Source organism: Silene latifolia, chromosome 11, assembly GCF_048544455.1.
Source record: "Silene latifolia isolate original U9 population chromosome 11, ASM4854445v1, whole genome shotgun sequence".
NCBI lineage: Eukaryota > Viridiplantae > Streptophyta > Magnoliopsida > Caryophyllales > Caryophyllaceae > Silene > Silene latifolia.
In genome coordinates, this window is record NC_133536.1 from 55,139,565 (window position 1) to 55,157,008 (window position 17,444).

The following is a 17,444-nucleotide window of genomic DNA, read 5'->3' on the forward strand; positions in this document are numbered from 1 at the left end:
GTTAGTCTTTTCCGGTGGATAGAACTTTTTGTAGAAAGCTAGAGCCAACTTCTTCCAAGAATCAATTCCGAGAGTAGCCTTATCAAGCCTTTCAACCATTGTTTCGCGGTGCCAGTTGGAGAAAAAAGAAATAAGACCCATCGCATTTGGTCTTGAGTTACACCGGTTTGAGAAATCGCATCACAATAGTCACAAAAAGTCTCCATATGAGAGTGAGGGTCTTCACTAGGCATCCTCCCAAATTGGCTTTTTTCGACTAATTGGATAAATGCGGATTTGGCAAAAAAAATTCCGGTTAGATGTTGTGGTGTGGGAGTACCATTGGGTAGGTTCTCCTCGGTGGGTACGGAATGTGATGAAAACTTAGGCATTGTGGGTTGATTTGGTGTTGGATTTTGTGTTGGGTTCTCCTCACCTTCTCTTGCAAAAGGGTTGATGAACTCAATAGTATTTGGTTGAATATCTACAACCTCACCAATACCTCTCAAAGTTCTCCTAGCAAGTCTTCTATTGGTTGTCAAAGTTCTTTCAATTTCGTGATCAAAGGGTAACAAGTCACCTTGTGATCTTCTAGACATGCAAAATATCAAACAACTCGAAAATAATTAGAACAAACCTTGAGGAGTTTTACTTCCCAAGGCAAAGAAAGACACAACTAATAACAATACAAGAAAATCTAAATCAAGTTAACATCGTCCCCGGCAACGGCGCCATTTTTGGTCGTGATCCCTCGTGAGGGGTTTAGTTTTCAGTACTTGTCGTTAGGAGCACCTAGACCAAAACACAATTTATAACTTCACAAACAACTCTACAATTAGTAAAGAGGCAAGTAAAGGTCGGATCCCAAGGGACGGGAATTGAGATGAGATTTCTATTGCAACTAGCGGTGTCTAAGGGTGTCACAATTGGGGTTTGAAGTAGAAGGTCACTAAACTATATAGCAATGAAAGTAAACAAGCAAGATGAATTGAAAGGGATGTAAACAATTGATAAAAAGGCACTAGGGTGTCATGGGGTCATAGGGGATTCATGGGAATTGATCATACAAACATATTCTCAAGTTATAAGCAAGCAATTATTGTTGTGATGGATCGAGGTTGTTTATATCTTACAATCCTAGGAAAGTTTGGGTCCCGGAGCCGAATCGATTAGATTGTACAACACCTACAAGTCGACTTAATCTTCCCTACTCAACAATATGCATGGTATAATGAGACTCGAGTTGGTTTATGTCTTACAAGTCTCATTGAAAAGATAGGTGATGGGTAAAAAAATGCAAGGATTCATAGGCTCACATTTAATCAAACATAACATGTGCATAAGTTGAGATCACAACAAGCAAGCAAATAAACTATGAAAGCATATTAATTTAAGCATGAATCATCCCCCATGTTGGTTTCCCCTAATTACCCATTAACCCTAGCTAAGGAAACTACTCACTCATTATCATGTTGAACATGCTAGCAAGGTTGTCAATCATACCAATAAAGTGAAACATGATGAATAAATGAAAGTGATTAACAATAATTAAAAAGGGATTAAGAGAATTATACCTACTAATGATTCCAATAATAAAGCAAAGAATAAAAGAAGTACTTGATGCTTGATTGAAAGGTTGTCAATCTCCCAATAATAACCCAAATAATCTTTAATTACCCAAAATAAAGGATAAACAAGAGAGAGATTAAGGAAATAAAACTTGTATTAAAACTTGATTAAATGTTGATTACAAGATTAAAGAGAGATTTTATTGATATTAACTACACTAAAGATTGCTAAGAAGAACATGCTCTTCTAATTAGACTAATGGGGTATTTATAGTGAGGATTAGGTGCATGAATTAGGGTTAACTAAGGGCTTAAATGACGATTAAGTCCCTTGTTGAGGAATCGCCGGTCTCTAGGGAGAATCCGGTCTCTAGAAAAAGTTGTGTATCCTTCCTTGAAGCTTGTAGAAGACGAAATGCGACTGCCTGGGAATCCAGGCGTCTTTAGCACGGGACGGGCGTATTTGGCAGCTCCTGGACGGGCGTCCAGAGGGTGAAGACGGGCGTCTTCTGGTGGTTCTGCCTGGGCGTCCTGTGGGGGAAGACGCTCGGATTGTGGGGTGGTGGACGGGCGTCTTCTAGGCAATCCGCACGGATTGTCAGGCAGTCTCGTTCCTTCTTCTTTTCTTCCTTTTTCTTCATAAAATCCTTGAGGATTTCCTCGGGGATGCAAGGATCTTTTCTCATCATTGCCCATCTACTATAGTATGTACAAAGGCCTTCTAATCCTGTCTCTCCTTGATGCTTGGTCATTGAATTCAATCAATTTAGACTCATTTTGCCATGAAAATGCAAGGTTTGCACTCCTTTCCTACAAGGACACAAAACCTCAAAGAATATGCAAAACAAAGAACTAAAGACAATAAATGACCCAAATATGCACTAAAAAGCATGGGAACAAGGCTAATTCGGAGACTAAATATGCTCTAATTATGGTCACATCATCATTCCCTTTGATGACAAAAATGTGGTAGAACGTGGATGATGGATGGATGCATGGTTTCAAGGGTCACCTTGGAATAAACGGTAGCCAAGGAGTTATCACACCACAAGGTACTCTTGACTAGGCCTTAAACCATGGGTCAAAGGATACTAGCATGACACATCATAGGGTGTTTTACACGTATTCTAATAAGCGAAGTCTTAAGAAGAAAAAGCATCTACTAGGGCCTATATACACTTGTCAAGCTTCCCAAGTAGACGGTTTCACAAAATTTTTCTAACATGCAAACTACATGCCATGATGCAACTAGCATATAAACATCCTAATGCATATGTTTCTACCAACAAGTATGCCAAGTATTCTAAATGCAATCCTAAATTCACATTGTTATACCGCATCAATCAAAATAAAGCCACATAGTCATTAACATAAAGAGGAAAAAGGAGATTGGAAAGATCATACCATGCGGTCTTCATGATCCTCATGTCTCGGATGTGGCGTAGTCAATCAATGTGAACAAGGATAGAACAAACACAATATATACATGACTACACTACAAAGGAAATGAACTTGTTTTTGGATTTTTCAAATTTTTTTCAAATTTTTTTTTTTTTTATGGTTTTTCGAAAAAAAAAATTTGATTTTTTTTGGATTTTTGAATAAAAGTTAAGTTAGAATTCTCCATCCCCACATTAATATGGGCATTGTCCTCAATGGCCAAAATGATGGGAAATCATGCAAGCATGATGCATGAATTCTACACTAAATGCAAGCTATACTAATTCTACACTATATGATGCATGGGTTTTTGTTTATGACGGAGAGCGTAACTTAGATTACCTTCAGTTGCATATGCATGTACTTCCCCAAACCGAGATAGACATTATTTCTAATCTCCTAAAGTTGGGGGTAGTTCATGCACACAAGATACAATGCATGAAACTAAATTGTCTTTTTGGATTTTCAAAAGTGGGAACAATGAAATAAGAACACCTCAAAGGGGCCGAGATGTTAGTCATCTATGTTGCTAGGACTCTCCAACCATGATCAAGATAAAATAAATAAAACAAAGAAAGAAGTAGACAAACCTCAAGAGGGTAGGAGCCTCCAAAGCTTGCTAGTCTTCCACCATATCATCATTGTCATCATCTTCCTCAATAGAAGTGGACTCATCACCACTTCCCTCTTCACTTCCTTGCTCACTTCCTTCATCATCCTCTTCTTCTTCATTAGCCTCTTCTTCATCATTTATCTCTTCATCAATGCATTCATCAACAACCTCATCACCGACAACCTCATCGTCACCCGGTATCCCACCCCTAGATACACGTGGAAAGAAGACTTCCCTATCCGCCCAACTAGGCAAAGGACATGAAGGATCAAGTAGTCCTTGCCTAGCTAAATGGAGGATGGGTGGATATTGGGCTAAGTATGCATCTTCCCGATCCTTATAAGCGTGTTTGTGCATCTCTTGCATAAGTAGAGTCATGTAGTCATTGCTTGCTTCAACACCTTCGGGTTTGAACTCTTGATACTTGAATGGATAGGGTGGTGTGACAATGGAGGACGAGGGCACTTCAATTTAACCCCTTTCTTGACGGATGATGTATTCGGCTTCCTTTGAGAGGGGAAGAAGGTAGTTTGTCCGATGGACACTCAAACGGCATATCTTGGAAGGCAAAGTAAAAGATCTAGCATCATTGGTGAGCCACCCATATTTGGTGTCAAGAGGGTTATGAGTGACCCACTTGTACTTGTTAATCATGGTATCCATGTCAATGAGATGACCCCCTTTTTTTGCCACATACTTGCTATCCTTGTTGAAATTCGGATCAAAGTATTTGGCCAAAAGAGTAACTAGACCTCTATTTACGATAAAAGCGGTGCCTTGCTTTCCACAATCAACATTGAGCCATCTTTCCACCAAAAGCCTTAGAGAATTGTAAGGCTTGGTGAATTCCCTTCCAATATTTAAGGCCGACTCAAGTAGAACACAATCGAGCTTGGTAAAGTGGTTAGTGTCTTTTCTTGCAATGATAGTATTCCCGATGACCTTGTGCCATACTCTAATGCCCGGATGGTGGACTAATAGAGCGCGACTAGCATGATAGTTCTCAAATTTCCTCCCGGAAATCGCCTCCCAAAGAGGAGCGGGGTCATATTTTTCGGGCTTCTTGTAATAACTAGGTGAATCACTAAGACCTAATGCTTTACCCAAATCATCAAAGGTGATGCGCCTACTCACATTGGCAAGGCGGAACTCGATGTTTTCTCTAGTCTCTACCTTAGTTACTTTCAAAGAACTCAAGAATTCTAAGGTAAGGGAGGGGTATGTCAATTCTCTTGTAGCAAACAATTTTCCCAACCCCATGGCTTCAAAGAAGGCTTTTGTTTGTTCAAGGACACCCAATTTGTTCAAGGCATCTTCACATATGAATTTGGTGGGTAGAAAGGATTTTCTAGCATACTTGGCAAATGTATCCCTATGGGAGTTAGAAATGAAAATTACCTCCGGATAGTTTGATAATTGAGCAATTTCCGGAGTTGTTGATGTTGTTGCTTCCAAGGGAGGATTTTGTTGTTGTTGAACTTCCAAGTTTGAACTAGCTACCACCATAGCCAATGAGGCTTTCTTTGCTTGAAGACATTGTTGTCTTGTTGAGAGTGCCTTTGCCTTAGGTGCCTTTGTTGATCCTTTTGTCCTTGCCATTGATGAAAATACCAAGAAAAGAGTGAAAATCTTCAATTTCCAAGTATACCCAAATCGATTTTAAGATGAAAGGCTTTGCCTTTATAATTCAAAAATTGACTCAAAGGTTGAAGATTTTGGTGCTTGGTTTGATTTTTGTTGGAAGAGGAGTGATTAATTGTTGTAAAAAGGAAGTTTGGATTGGATTTTGTTGAATTTGGTTGAGAAAATCTTGTTTTGGTGATGGAGAGGATGAGGGTTTGAGTTTTGGGAGTTAAAAATGCAATGTAAGAATTAAAATGCAAGTTAGGGAGTTAAAAATATTTACAAATGATGGTTTAGGGAGGACTCCACCAAACTCTCATCCTTAGTGAGATGTCATGGGGGCATGTCCAAGGTGTTGTTGATGTTGCTCAACACCTTGAAGAAGTAGTCAAAAGCTTGTTCGTTATCGTGATAAAGATATTCAATAGATCTTTGCCCTTGTTGTCCTTAATGTTGGTCTTGATCGATAGCATTACCAATATAGGGATTGAAAATCCCTTCGAACTCATCGTCCCAAAGACCACAAACTTCATCTACTTGGTCACTAAAGATCTCTTGAGTTGATAGAGACAACTCTCCCACTTTCTTATCTTGGCCAATGAGGCCATCCTCTTCATTGCTTGACTTTGGTGAGCTTTTCAAGCTCTCTTTGTTACAATTCACTTGATCTTTGAATAGAGCATCATCAATTTTCTTCTTCCTATCATCCTTCCGGCTATAATGATCAACGATAAAACATGGTTCATGCAAACGGGTAGCTCCCATGGTCTTGTCAAGATTGAAAGTTATGCTCTCATCTCCCACTTCTAGAGTGAGCTCTCCATGCTTCACATCAATCACCGCACCCGCGGTGTGTAAGAAAGGTCTTCCTAGAATGATTGGAATGTTGGAGTCTTCTTCCATGTCAACAATGACAAAGTCCACCGGGATGAAAAATTTCCCAACTCTTACGGGAACATCTTCCCATATCCCTAATGGTGTCTTCGTCGATCTATCGGCCATTTGGAGTGTGATATTGGTGCATTTAAGCTCTCCCGTCCCTAACCTTTTACTCACCGAGTACGGCATAACACTCACACTAGCCCCTAGATCACATAAGGCTTTGTTGATCGTGGTGTCGCCAATGGTACACGGTATTGAGAAGCTTCCCGGATCTTTGAGTTTTGGAGGTGAACTCCCTTGTAGAATTGCACTACTCACCTTAGTGAAGGCGATAGTCTCAAGCTTCTGGATCGACTTCTTCTTTGTGAGAATGTCTTTCATGTATTTTGCATAGGCCGGCACGTGATTGATTAATTCCGTGAAAGGAATCGAGACTTCCAAATTCTTCACAATTTCCATAAATTTTCCAAGTTGGTCATCAAATTTGGGCTTGGCTTGACGACTTGGAAAAGGAAGTCTAATCACAATGGGCTCCTTCTCCTTGACCTTGTCTTCATTTTTCTTTGAAATTTCTTCTTTTGATGGTTCTCCATCCTTGGAGTTTTCCACAATTTCTTCTTTGTCACTAGCTTCCACAACTTCATCCTCAACTTGCTTCTTCGGTGCTTCATACATTGTACCACTCCTTAAGTGAATGGCACTAACCGTTTCATGTCTTGGGGGATTACTTTGAGGTGGTAATTGCCCCTTTTTTCTTTGTGAGCTTAAAGACGCTAGTTGAGTCAATTGGGTTTCCAACATTTTGGTGTGAGCTAGGATGTTGTTGATGGTGATTTCCTTTGCTTGACCATCTTTTTGCATTTGAGTGAAAAACTCTTGTTGATTCTTTTGCATTTGGAGGACCGCTTTTTGAACATCAAAACCTTGGTCATTTTGTTGATTGTATGGAGTTTGATTTTGGTAACCTTGGTTTTGGTTGAAAAAGGGTCTTTGATTTTGGTTTCTCATGAAAGGTGGGGTGTATGTTGGTTGAGGGTTTTGAACATTTTGGCTTTTGTATGAGAGATTTGGATGGAATTTGGTGTTTTCATTGTAATAGTTGGAATAATGGGTACCACTCTTGTATGCTTGAAAAGCATTCACTTGTTCATTTGTTCTCCTACATTCACTTTGGTCATGTCTTAAAGTTCCACAATTCTCACATATCCCACTTGGCATTGATGAAGATTCCGTCATGGCATTAACATGATGCCTTGGTGATTTTGAGGCCTCTTCAAGTCTAGCCATAGCTTTTTCAAACTTCAAATTGATGGTATCAATGTGAGCACTAAGTTGAGCACCCAATTGAGAAATGGAGTCCACTTCATGCTTTCCTCCTCTAGTAGCCTTGCGAGGTCTACTATATTGTGAGTTATGGACCGCCATTTCCTCAATTTTGTTCCAAGTTTGACTGTCATCAACTTCGGTGAACATTCCATTTGATCCCATGTTGAGAATGTTCCTTGAATCTTCATAAAGACCGTTCCAAAATTGTTGTACCAAGAACCACTCACTAAGTCCATGATGAGGACATGACCGACAAATTCCCTTGAATCGCTCCCAAGCTTCATACAAGGATTCTTCATCTCTTTGCTTAAAGCCCGTAATTTGAGCTCTTAGCATGTTAGTCTTTTCCGGTGGATTGAACGTTTTGTAGAAAGATAGAGCCAACTTCTTCCAAGAATCAATTCCGAGAGTAGCCTTATCAAGGCTTTTCAACCATTGTTTCGCGGTGCCAATTAGAGAAAAAGGAAATAAGACCCATCGAATTTGGTCTTGAGTTACACCGGTTTGAGAAATCGCATCACAATAGTCACAAAAAGTCTCCATATGAGAATGAGGGTCTTCACTAGGCATCCCCCCAAATTGGCTTCTTTCGACTAATTGGATAAATGCGGATTTGGCAATAAAATTTCCGGTTAAGTGTTGTGGTGTGGGAGTACCATTGGGTAGGTTCTCCTCGGTGGGTACGGAATGTGATGAAAACTTAGGCATTGTGGGTTGATTTTGTGTTGGATTTTGTGTTAGGCTCTCCTCACCTTCTCTTGCAAAAGGGTTGATGAACTCAATAGTATTTGGTTGAATATCTACAACCTCACCGATACCTCTCAAAGTTCTCCTAGCAAGTCTTCTATTGGTTGTCAAAGTCCTTTCAATTTCATGATCAAAGGGTAACAAGTCACCTTGTGACCTTCTAGACATGCAAAATATCAAACAACTCGAAAATAATTAGAACAAACCTTGAGGAGTTTTACTTCCCCAAGGCAAAGAAAGACACAACTAATTACAATACAAGAAAATCTAAATCAAGTTAACACCGTCCCCGGAAACGGCGCCATTTTTGGTCGTGATCCCTCGTGAGGGTTTAGTTTTCAGTACTTGTCGTTAGGAGCACCTAGACCAAAACACAATTTATAACTTCACCAACAACTCTACAATTAGTAAAGAGGAAAGTAAAGGTCGTATCCCAAGGGACGGGAATTGAGATGAGATTTCTATTGCAACTAGTGGTGTCTAAGGGTGTCACAATTGGGGTTTGAAGTAGAAGATCACTAAACTAAATAGCAATGAAAGTAAACAAGCAAGATGAATTAAAAGGGATGTAAACAATTGATAAAAAGCACTAGGGTATCATAGGGTCATAGGGGATTCATGGGAATTGATCACACAAACATATTCTCAAATTATAAGCAAGCAATTATTGTTGTGATGGATCGAGTTGGTTTATGTCTTACAATCCTAGGAAAGTTTGGGTCCCGGAGCCGAATCGATTAGATTGTACAACACCTACAAGTCAACTTAATCTTCCCCACTCTACAATATGCATGATCTAATGAGACTCGAGTTGGTTTATGTCTTACAAGTCTCATTGAAAAGATAGGTGATGGGTAAAAAATGCAAGGATTCATAGGCTCGCATTTCATCAAACATAACATGTGCATAAGTTGAGATCACAACGAGCAAGCAAATAAACTATGAAAGCATATTAATTTAAGCATGAATCATTACCCATGTTGGTTTCCCCTAATTACCCATTAACCCTAGCTAAGGAAACTACTCACTCATTATCATGTTGAACATGCTAGCAAGGTTGTCAATCATACTAACAAAGTGAAACATGATGAATAAATGAAAGTGATTAACAATAATTAAAAAGGGATTAAGATAATTATACCTACTAATGATTCCAATAATAAAGCAAAGAATAAAAGAAGTACTTGATGCTTGATTGGAAGGTTGTCAATCTCCCAATAATAACCCAAATAATCTTCAATTACCCAAAATAAAGGATGAACAAGAGAGAGATTAAGGAAATAAAACTTGTATTAAAACTTGATTAATTGTTGATTACAAGATTAAAGAGAGATTTGATTGATATTAATTACACTAAAGATTGCTAAGAAGAACATGTTCTTCTAATTAGACTAATGGGGTATTTATAGTGGGGATTAGGTACATAAATTAGGGTTTACTAAGGGCTTAAATGACGATTAAGTCCTTGAGGAATCGCCGGTCTCAAGGGAGACTCCGGTCTCTTTTTCGCCGGTCTTAGAAAAAGATGCGCATCCTTCCTTGAAGCTTGTAGAAGACGAAATGGACTGTCTGGGAATCCGGGCGTCTTTAGCACGAGACGGGTGGATTTGGGTGCTTCTGGACGGGCGTTCAGAGGGGGAAGACGGGCGTTTTGTGGAGGTTTTGCCCGGGCGTCCAGCTGAGGAAGACGCTCGGATTGTGGGTGGTGGACGGGCGTCTTCAGGGCAATCCGCACGGATTGTCAAATATTTTCATTCCTTCTTCTTTTCTTCCTTTTTCTTCATAAAATCCTTGAGGATTTCCTCGGGGATGCAAGGATCTTTTCTCATCATTGCCGATCTACTATAGTATGTACAAAGGCCTTCTAATCTTGTCTCTCCTTGATGCTTGGTCATTGAATTAAATCAATTTAGCCTCATTTTGCCATGAAAATGCAAGGTTTGCACTCCTTTCCTACCAAGGACACAAAACCTCAAAGAATATACAAAACAAAGAACTAAAGACAATAAATGACTCAAATATGCACTTAAAAGCATGGGAACAAGGCTAATTCGGGGACTAAATATGCTCTAATTATGGTCACATCACAAAGGCATCCTTAATTTTTGAATTTTTCTATGAAAATAGGAGAGCTTTTGTGAAATAGACGGAAGAGAGATGGAGGAATTCTGTGAATAAAAGCTTTCCCGACATCTCTATTTATACTAAAAGATGTTTCCTAATTTCCGTCGAGGCCCGACCAATGGGAAATGGCGCAAAGACTGGGCCGCACTTTGTTCGAAGGGTCGCGACTCTTCTTCGCGCCTCTTCCCGCAGGGATTTCTGTGATTTTCCGCTTTGGATCTTTCCTAATTTATTTTGGCTATAATTTCCTATTCCTATAGGTTATTATTTTGGTAATTCCGTCAAATTACCAACTTTTATGTTTCCAAATCCTTGTCGAGTTCACTTCTCGAGACGAGATCGACATTTTTCGCCACACAAGCACACTTACCCATTTTATTTTATTTTGTTTTTTGGAGGGAATCATTTCACTACCCGTTTCACATTACATTTTAAACTTACACATTTCTTTTTAAGTTTTTTTTAGGGGGTAGCCCTCCCTACCGTCCGGTCATTTTTGGGCAATTTTTTCACACTCGCTCATTTCTGGGCAATTTTTTCGCTTTTTTTAGGTCTATTTCTCATTTCGCGCTGATTTAAGCCATCTGTATAGTATGTGTTTTATGTGCAATTCTATGTGATTTTCGGCAGCATGACGGTGAAAACCGTCATCTACCAAACCTGTTTCTAAGCTAACCTGCAGGAACAAACATATAACTCAGCAACAAAGGCACTCAGGCCATCATATATACAACCAAAATGTTATATGTACATCAAACTATGGGCTCTCGCCCAAAACAAGTCCGAAAAATCCAAAAATGAGATCCAAATGTACAAGTATATACAATACAGTCAACAACAAAAGAGACAAAAACAAAGACAGTTACTCCTGCTCACCACCTCGCTCGGCGACCCTCGCCTCGAGAGCAGCAATCTCGATATCCCTGACCTCCAACTCCCTCAACAGGCGAGCTGTCTCCTCTTGGGACTGCACCAGCTCACGCTCTAGGTTGCGCTCCCTCTGCAAATGATAAAAAAAATGCCTCATTTCAATCATTTCAAACAAAACGCGAAAAATTAAAACAAAATTTAAAATAAAGAAAATGAGAGGTTCATACCTGTCGTCCTCGGCCACCTGCGAGTGCCTCGATGGCTGTAGCCCACAGCCGGTTGGCCACCCTCCACAGCGCCACATGCCGAGACGGCACCACCTGTATTTCAATAAAGAAATATTTTCAGTAAAATGAACAAATGCATTCTTATACAACAAAGACAGCAAAAGACAACTGAAGCTGGGGGCTTACCCTCATAACCAAGTGCTGCCACTCCTCCAGGCCAGCATCTGTCACCTCCTCGCCGAAGTCGCGGAGCTCGGAGATCGTCGTCATCCCCGTCGCGTCAGTGTACTCAAGGGTCTCGGGGTACGCTGGGGGCTCGACGCCCGCCACCTCGATCTCTTGCAAAATTCAAATGAATTCTTTATTCGATGATCATTCGTCAATTTATCAAGACAATTCAAAAGAGGGTAAAATACTTACCACGATCGGCCAGTACGCCAGCCTCTGGCGAACAAACAAGGAGTACTCCTCGCCAGGAAGGAGAAGAGCGTCACCACCAACACCCGCCAAGTCAGCCTCCCTCTCAGCATCAGAAGGCTCCCTTAACATCGTCCGAGGAGGGTCGACGGGAACCGTGAAAGCGTCCCGAGAGCACTGACAAGTCAAGCACTAGCCCAGGTACCACACTGGTCCCATGGACGTCCTCAGCAGCAACCGACTAGAGCTCCTATGTCGAAGGACCTCGGCCACGAAAGGTGGAGCGCCGGGGTAGTCCACCCAAGGTCTAGGCACCCACTAAAGCAAGTAAACAAGGGGTCATTCTTATGATCACTTCTGAGAAGCAATGAATAACGATAAAGGAAGAATGATTGAAAATACTTACATCACTCAACTTCAGGGCGTTCACGCCCCGTTGACAAACATCATAAGAAGAGCACTGGCTCTTCCTACGACACACCCCCAGTCCCTCACAACTGGATAAGCCCTCGGCTCAGGCTCCATCCTCTTGGGCGCGAAGCCCGGAAAGTAGGAGTACACCCACGCCTGCAAAACAAGACAATCGATAATGATCTTTCACAATTCAATAGCAAAGAAGAAGTAATGATCTTTCATGATACGAAATGAAGGTTCATACCTCCAACAGCAGTCCCGGACCAACAGTAGCAGAAGAAGTCCCCTTCTCCTGTAGCTCAGGATGGACCATGGCCCTCATGTAGCGAGTGAGGACCGCAAAGCCAGGAGTAACCCAGTCCCAATGGCCTAAGTCACTCAAGTCAGAAAAGAACGGGAGAAGCTTTGTCGATAGCCTCTCCCTTTGTCTCTGAGGTAGAGTGAAGACGAGAACCACCAGAGCCACCGATGAGCCCTCTGCTCTGCAGTACAAGCAGGACGAGCCACCTTCCTCCCATCCACCGTCACCAATGGCGGGGTCCTACCCCCAAAGTAGTCCCTGACGTAGGTACTCGACACTAACCCGGGAACCACGGCAATACCCTCTGCCAGGTTCCAGCCGATCAGCCTCCTGGCCTCAGCCGAATCCACCCTCATGGCCGTCAACGGCCACACCACAGCCTCCTCTCCACACGGCAAACCAAAAATCATGCTGTAGTCCTCCAATGTGACCCCGACCTCCCCAAAAGGTATGTGAAAGGTCGAGGTCATATCCCAGTACTGATCAAGGAATGCTCGAATCAGGCAAAGTTTAGCCCGAAGCTTCCTTTCCTTGATCGCCCCCCACGCTCCCACCAAGGGGCTGAAGGCTCCTAGCTCGATGATGGCCCTCTCCTCCTCCGTCAAAGCTCCGTAGGCCTCCATCATCGTCGTGTAGCCAGAGAAGGACCTCAAGTTCTCGGCCTCCTGTATCGATTCAAGAAAATGCTATCATTAGCACAAAGCGAATGAGAAATGAAATTATCGGTGAATAAAGGAGGAAATTAGTAACGAAATGGTAAGTCTAGCCTACCAAGCTCCTCGCCGTCCTGTAAGACAGGTGGCTCTCCACTGCCCAAATGATATGTCGACCATCCCATTTCTCAACCCACTCTGGTGCCCCCACTAGCTGGCGACCACCTCGTCCTACGTTGGCCCGCCTCGAGACCTCCTCGACGACCTCCTCCTCGAAAACCTCCTCGAACACCTCCTCAAGAGTAAGAGAAGGGTCGAAGTCGACGTCCACGTCCATGGGAGCCCTCCCCGACGTAGAAGCAATGTCACCTGCAAAATTGAAGTAAATTAGGCCGCGTCGAATGACGACGAACCTTGGTGAAGGTGATTTCAGGCTTTCCAAGCCCTGAAGATGGCCTTTTCTCGCTATCTTTGGCCGTTTCATTCAAAAACCGGCCGCTCATGTGGTAAAATTGGGACAAGACAAGTCTAAAATCGAGCCTAGTTATGGGTTTGAGTCGAAATTTTGGCAGCATTTCGCTATAATGGCGATTAGGCCCTAGAAAGTGTCCTGAAAAAGTCGTCACAATTCAAAAATCCAAAATGGTAGGAAGTTTACCTATCACACCAGGATTCCAAAAAAACAAATTTCATCAAAAATGGGCAATCCTAAGGCCATTTTCGAAGCGATTTTCGAAATAGCTGAGATACCGTCTCAATTTCACTCAAATGCTCAATACTCAACGAAATTAAAAAAGAATATATGGTTAAAAACCCTAATTTTTTCAATTAAATTCAAGCAAAATACGGATATTAAAGCAAGAATGAGACACATACCTCTAGTAGTCATGATTAATGGAAGGTTTTGATCAAATTTTTGCGGAATATCGTTGGAATTTGAGAGAGTTTAAGAGAGAATTTGTGTTTTGTTATAATGAATAAAACACGGGTTCTGTGGAGTTTTTACTCAGACAGGGACGAACCCAGGAAATGAAGCAGCAGGTGCTGCGCCTCTACCAAGAGTCACAGCTCTTGCTGCGCCTCTTCTCCAGCTTCCCTCCAGCTCAATTTTCAAAAGTTTGTTATAAGTTCGTTATTTGTGGGCCCATCTTTGGTGCGCCTCTTCTTCAACACCATATATCATACATTTGGTCCATTTGATATTTATTCTTTGTCCAAACCTGTATTTCGAGCAGACTGTAAACTATCGCAGTATTTTGTCTACGAGCAGACTGTGAACTGTCACAGTACTTTATCCTCGAGCAGACTGTGAATCGTCGCAGTACTTCATCAAGACTTCGCTCGCAATAACGAGTGGGTTTCGCCTTTTCGTCCACCGAAAGTCCATGACAGCCGATTGCACTTCTCGAGAGACGAAGCAAGCACGAGCAAATTTCCATATTTCCCAGCAAGAGTTCGCTTGAGACCAACGCAAGCAGATTCCTCCAGCAGTTTCTACCGATGTCCTGCTACCCTCAATATTATTGGTTCCCCACGGAGTTCGGCAGAGGTTTCGTTTTCCGGATGTTCTCATACCAACCTTAGGTTCCCAACCTATCTATGCTCCCATACTTAGCCTTTTCTCTTTAGGATCATAATCCTTTAGGATCACCTTTATTAGAGTTCCAACACTCAAACTTCGGTTACCCTTAGACTACCTTCCCGCCGGTGTTTTCCTTTTAGGGTCCCACGCCCTTAACACAACCTTTAGGTCCTAGCCTTAGCCCTTAGGTCTTAGCCTTAGCTCCTACGCAACTCCGAAAACATCTCGAGAAAGAAGTCTCAGGTATGATTTATTCTTATGGCTGGCGAGCTTCCTTACGTAGTCTAATGGACTTTAAACGACCCTCCCCGGATGTCGACAGACTCTAAAATGTTCCCGATGACAGGTCCTTGGCTCAGACCCCTTGAGCCGCCTCGCGTCGCCATAGTCGTCAGGTTGTAATCTTCGATTAACCTGATGGCTATACTTTGACTTTCGCCTTATCCAAGCCTCAGTCAAAGTGGGGGCTCTGTAGATACCTCATTTCTGCACCTCCCGCAAACCAACCGGTGATGATTGGGACGCATGTTCGGTACACGGAACGATTTATGACAGTTCGTAAGTTTATCGTCAATTGATAGCTCAAATACTTGTGTCTACCCCTTGGTCTTCATCTACGCGCCATTACGGTCGTTTTGACAGTAATTAGAGTTTATTTGGAGTCCGGTACAAAAACCGCTTCGTTTTCTAATAAACGGTTTTAAAATGCCGAGTCGGAATGTTCTAGAATGTTCCAGATATTTATTCCATAAAATCAATTTTTAATCTTTTTGTATAATATTTCCCGAAAATCATATTTTAAAGAATAAGGAAGTCAAGATCTACCGCAATTCCATAAAAGAAATGAGGAAATCTTTCTTCCATAGGAGGAAACCTCTGGGGAAAGGACGCAGCACCTGCTGCGCCTCTTCCTAGAGTCGCAATGGCTGCTGCGCCTCTTCCCCAGCCCTTTTCTGCGTATTTTCAAATCTTTTCGAGATTTGTTTCCAAAGTTTCACTCATACCATAATTCCTCCGTGTGATTAGTATAAATAGGGACCTTCGTTCCTCATATTTCTCACCGAGTGTCCGCCCTTCTCTTCTCCCTTTGCATTCTAAGACCATGCTCTAAGCTTATTGACGTCTACGTGCTTGATCAATCGACCACGTAAGCTCGGATCCTTCTGAGTACCAGTCACGTTGCATGACCGACCAATTTGACCAACTCCCCCTCAATTAATCAATCAATTTAATCTAAATCCTCTAACGAGGGCACTTTCATCATACATTCGAGTCGAGCAATCACTAATCATTAACTTAGTTAATCTCATTTCGTCAAACATGTAAGTCTGAGGGTGTAAATCCCATATTTTATTATTATATTTTATTATTGTATCAATTAATGTAAGGTTCCTTGTATTATTAGTGGCTCTAAGAACTCCAGGAGGAAACGTTGCTTCAAGTATTTCAACATATGGGGAGAGGCAAAAGAGTTCTTGCACATTGTTAGAAGTAATTGGGATAAGGATATGATGGGTACTAGCATGTTCAGGCTGGTTAAAAATTTAAAAAACCTGAAACCAGCTTTGAAAAGTTTGAATAAAGAGGGGTATAATGATATTGAGCATTCAACTAGCAGACTCCAGAAACAGGTCCATGATCTGCAGGAACAACTTGGAAGGAATCCCACTGATATTCAATTGCTTAATGTAGAATATGAGGCCTCTCAGGAATTAAAAAAGTTAAGCACCGCTAGGGATAGCTTCTTGGCACAAAAGACTAAGCAGTTCTGGATGAAAGAGGGGGATACAAATAGTGCCTATTTCCATGGCAGTCTCAAAAAGAGAAGGAATGGGAATAGGGTGATCTTGATAGAGGACATGAATGGAAAGTTGTGTGACAGTCCAAAGCAGGTTCAGACGGCATTCCTGGAATATTATATGTAACTCCTTGGGACTAAACAGGCAACCACTAAAATACACAGGAAGATCATTGACCGAGGACAAAGATTCAGGGAGGAGCACAACTCTCTCTTGCTGAGACCTGTCACTGGGGAGGAAGTTAGAGCAACTGTGTTCAGTATCCCTGATAACAAATCACCAGGTCCTGATGGATACACAAGAAAGTTCTTTAAGGATGCTTGGAATGAGATAGGAGGGGAGGTGATTAATGCTGTCCAAGATTTTTTCAGAACTAGACAATTGCTGAAGTAAGTAAATGCAACAAATGTGACTCTGATCCCTAAGTGTGACAGGCCCCAAACTGTGCTTCAATTTCATCCTATAGCCTGCTGCAATATAGTCTATAAGGTAATATCTAAGCTGTTATGTGCAAGACTAGCTGAAGTGTTGCCTTTTATCATTGATCCTAATCAGGGAGCTTTTATACAAAATAGGAGCATACAGGAGAATATCCTTATATGTCAAGATTTAATTAGGTGCTATGAAAAGCCTAATGCATCTCCTAGATGTCTATTTAAAATAGATCTCCAAAAGGCATATGATACTGTGGAGTGGACCTTTGTTGAGAAGCTACTTGATGAGCTAAGATTCCCTGTGGAGTTTCAGGAAATGGTGATGTAGTGTATAACTACAGCATCCTTTTCCTTATCCCTCAATGGGGAAATGTTTGGATACTTCCAAGGCAGGAGAGGTCTCAGACAGGGAGACCCCCTCTCTCCTCTTGTTTTCACACTATGT

General features: G+C 41.7%; 1 non-coding gene across 1 annotated transcript; it reads left to right on the top strand.

Moving 5' to 3' along the window:
- Positions 1–7,660: 7,660 nt before the first annotated feature.
- LOC141616277 (small nucleolar RNA R71) lies at positions 7,661–7,767 on the top strand. The gene has a single exon (XR_012530632.1). It is a non-coding gene; the product is annotated as a small nucleolar RNA R71 (small nucleolar RNA).
- Positions 7,768–17,444: the final 9,677 nt, after the last annotated feature.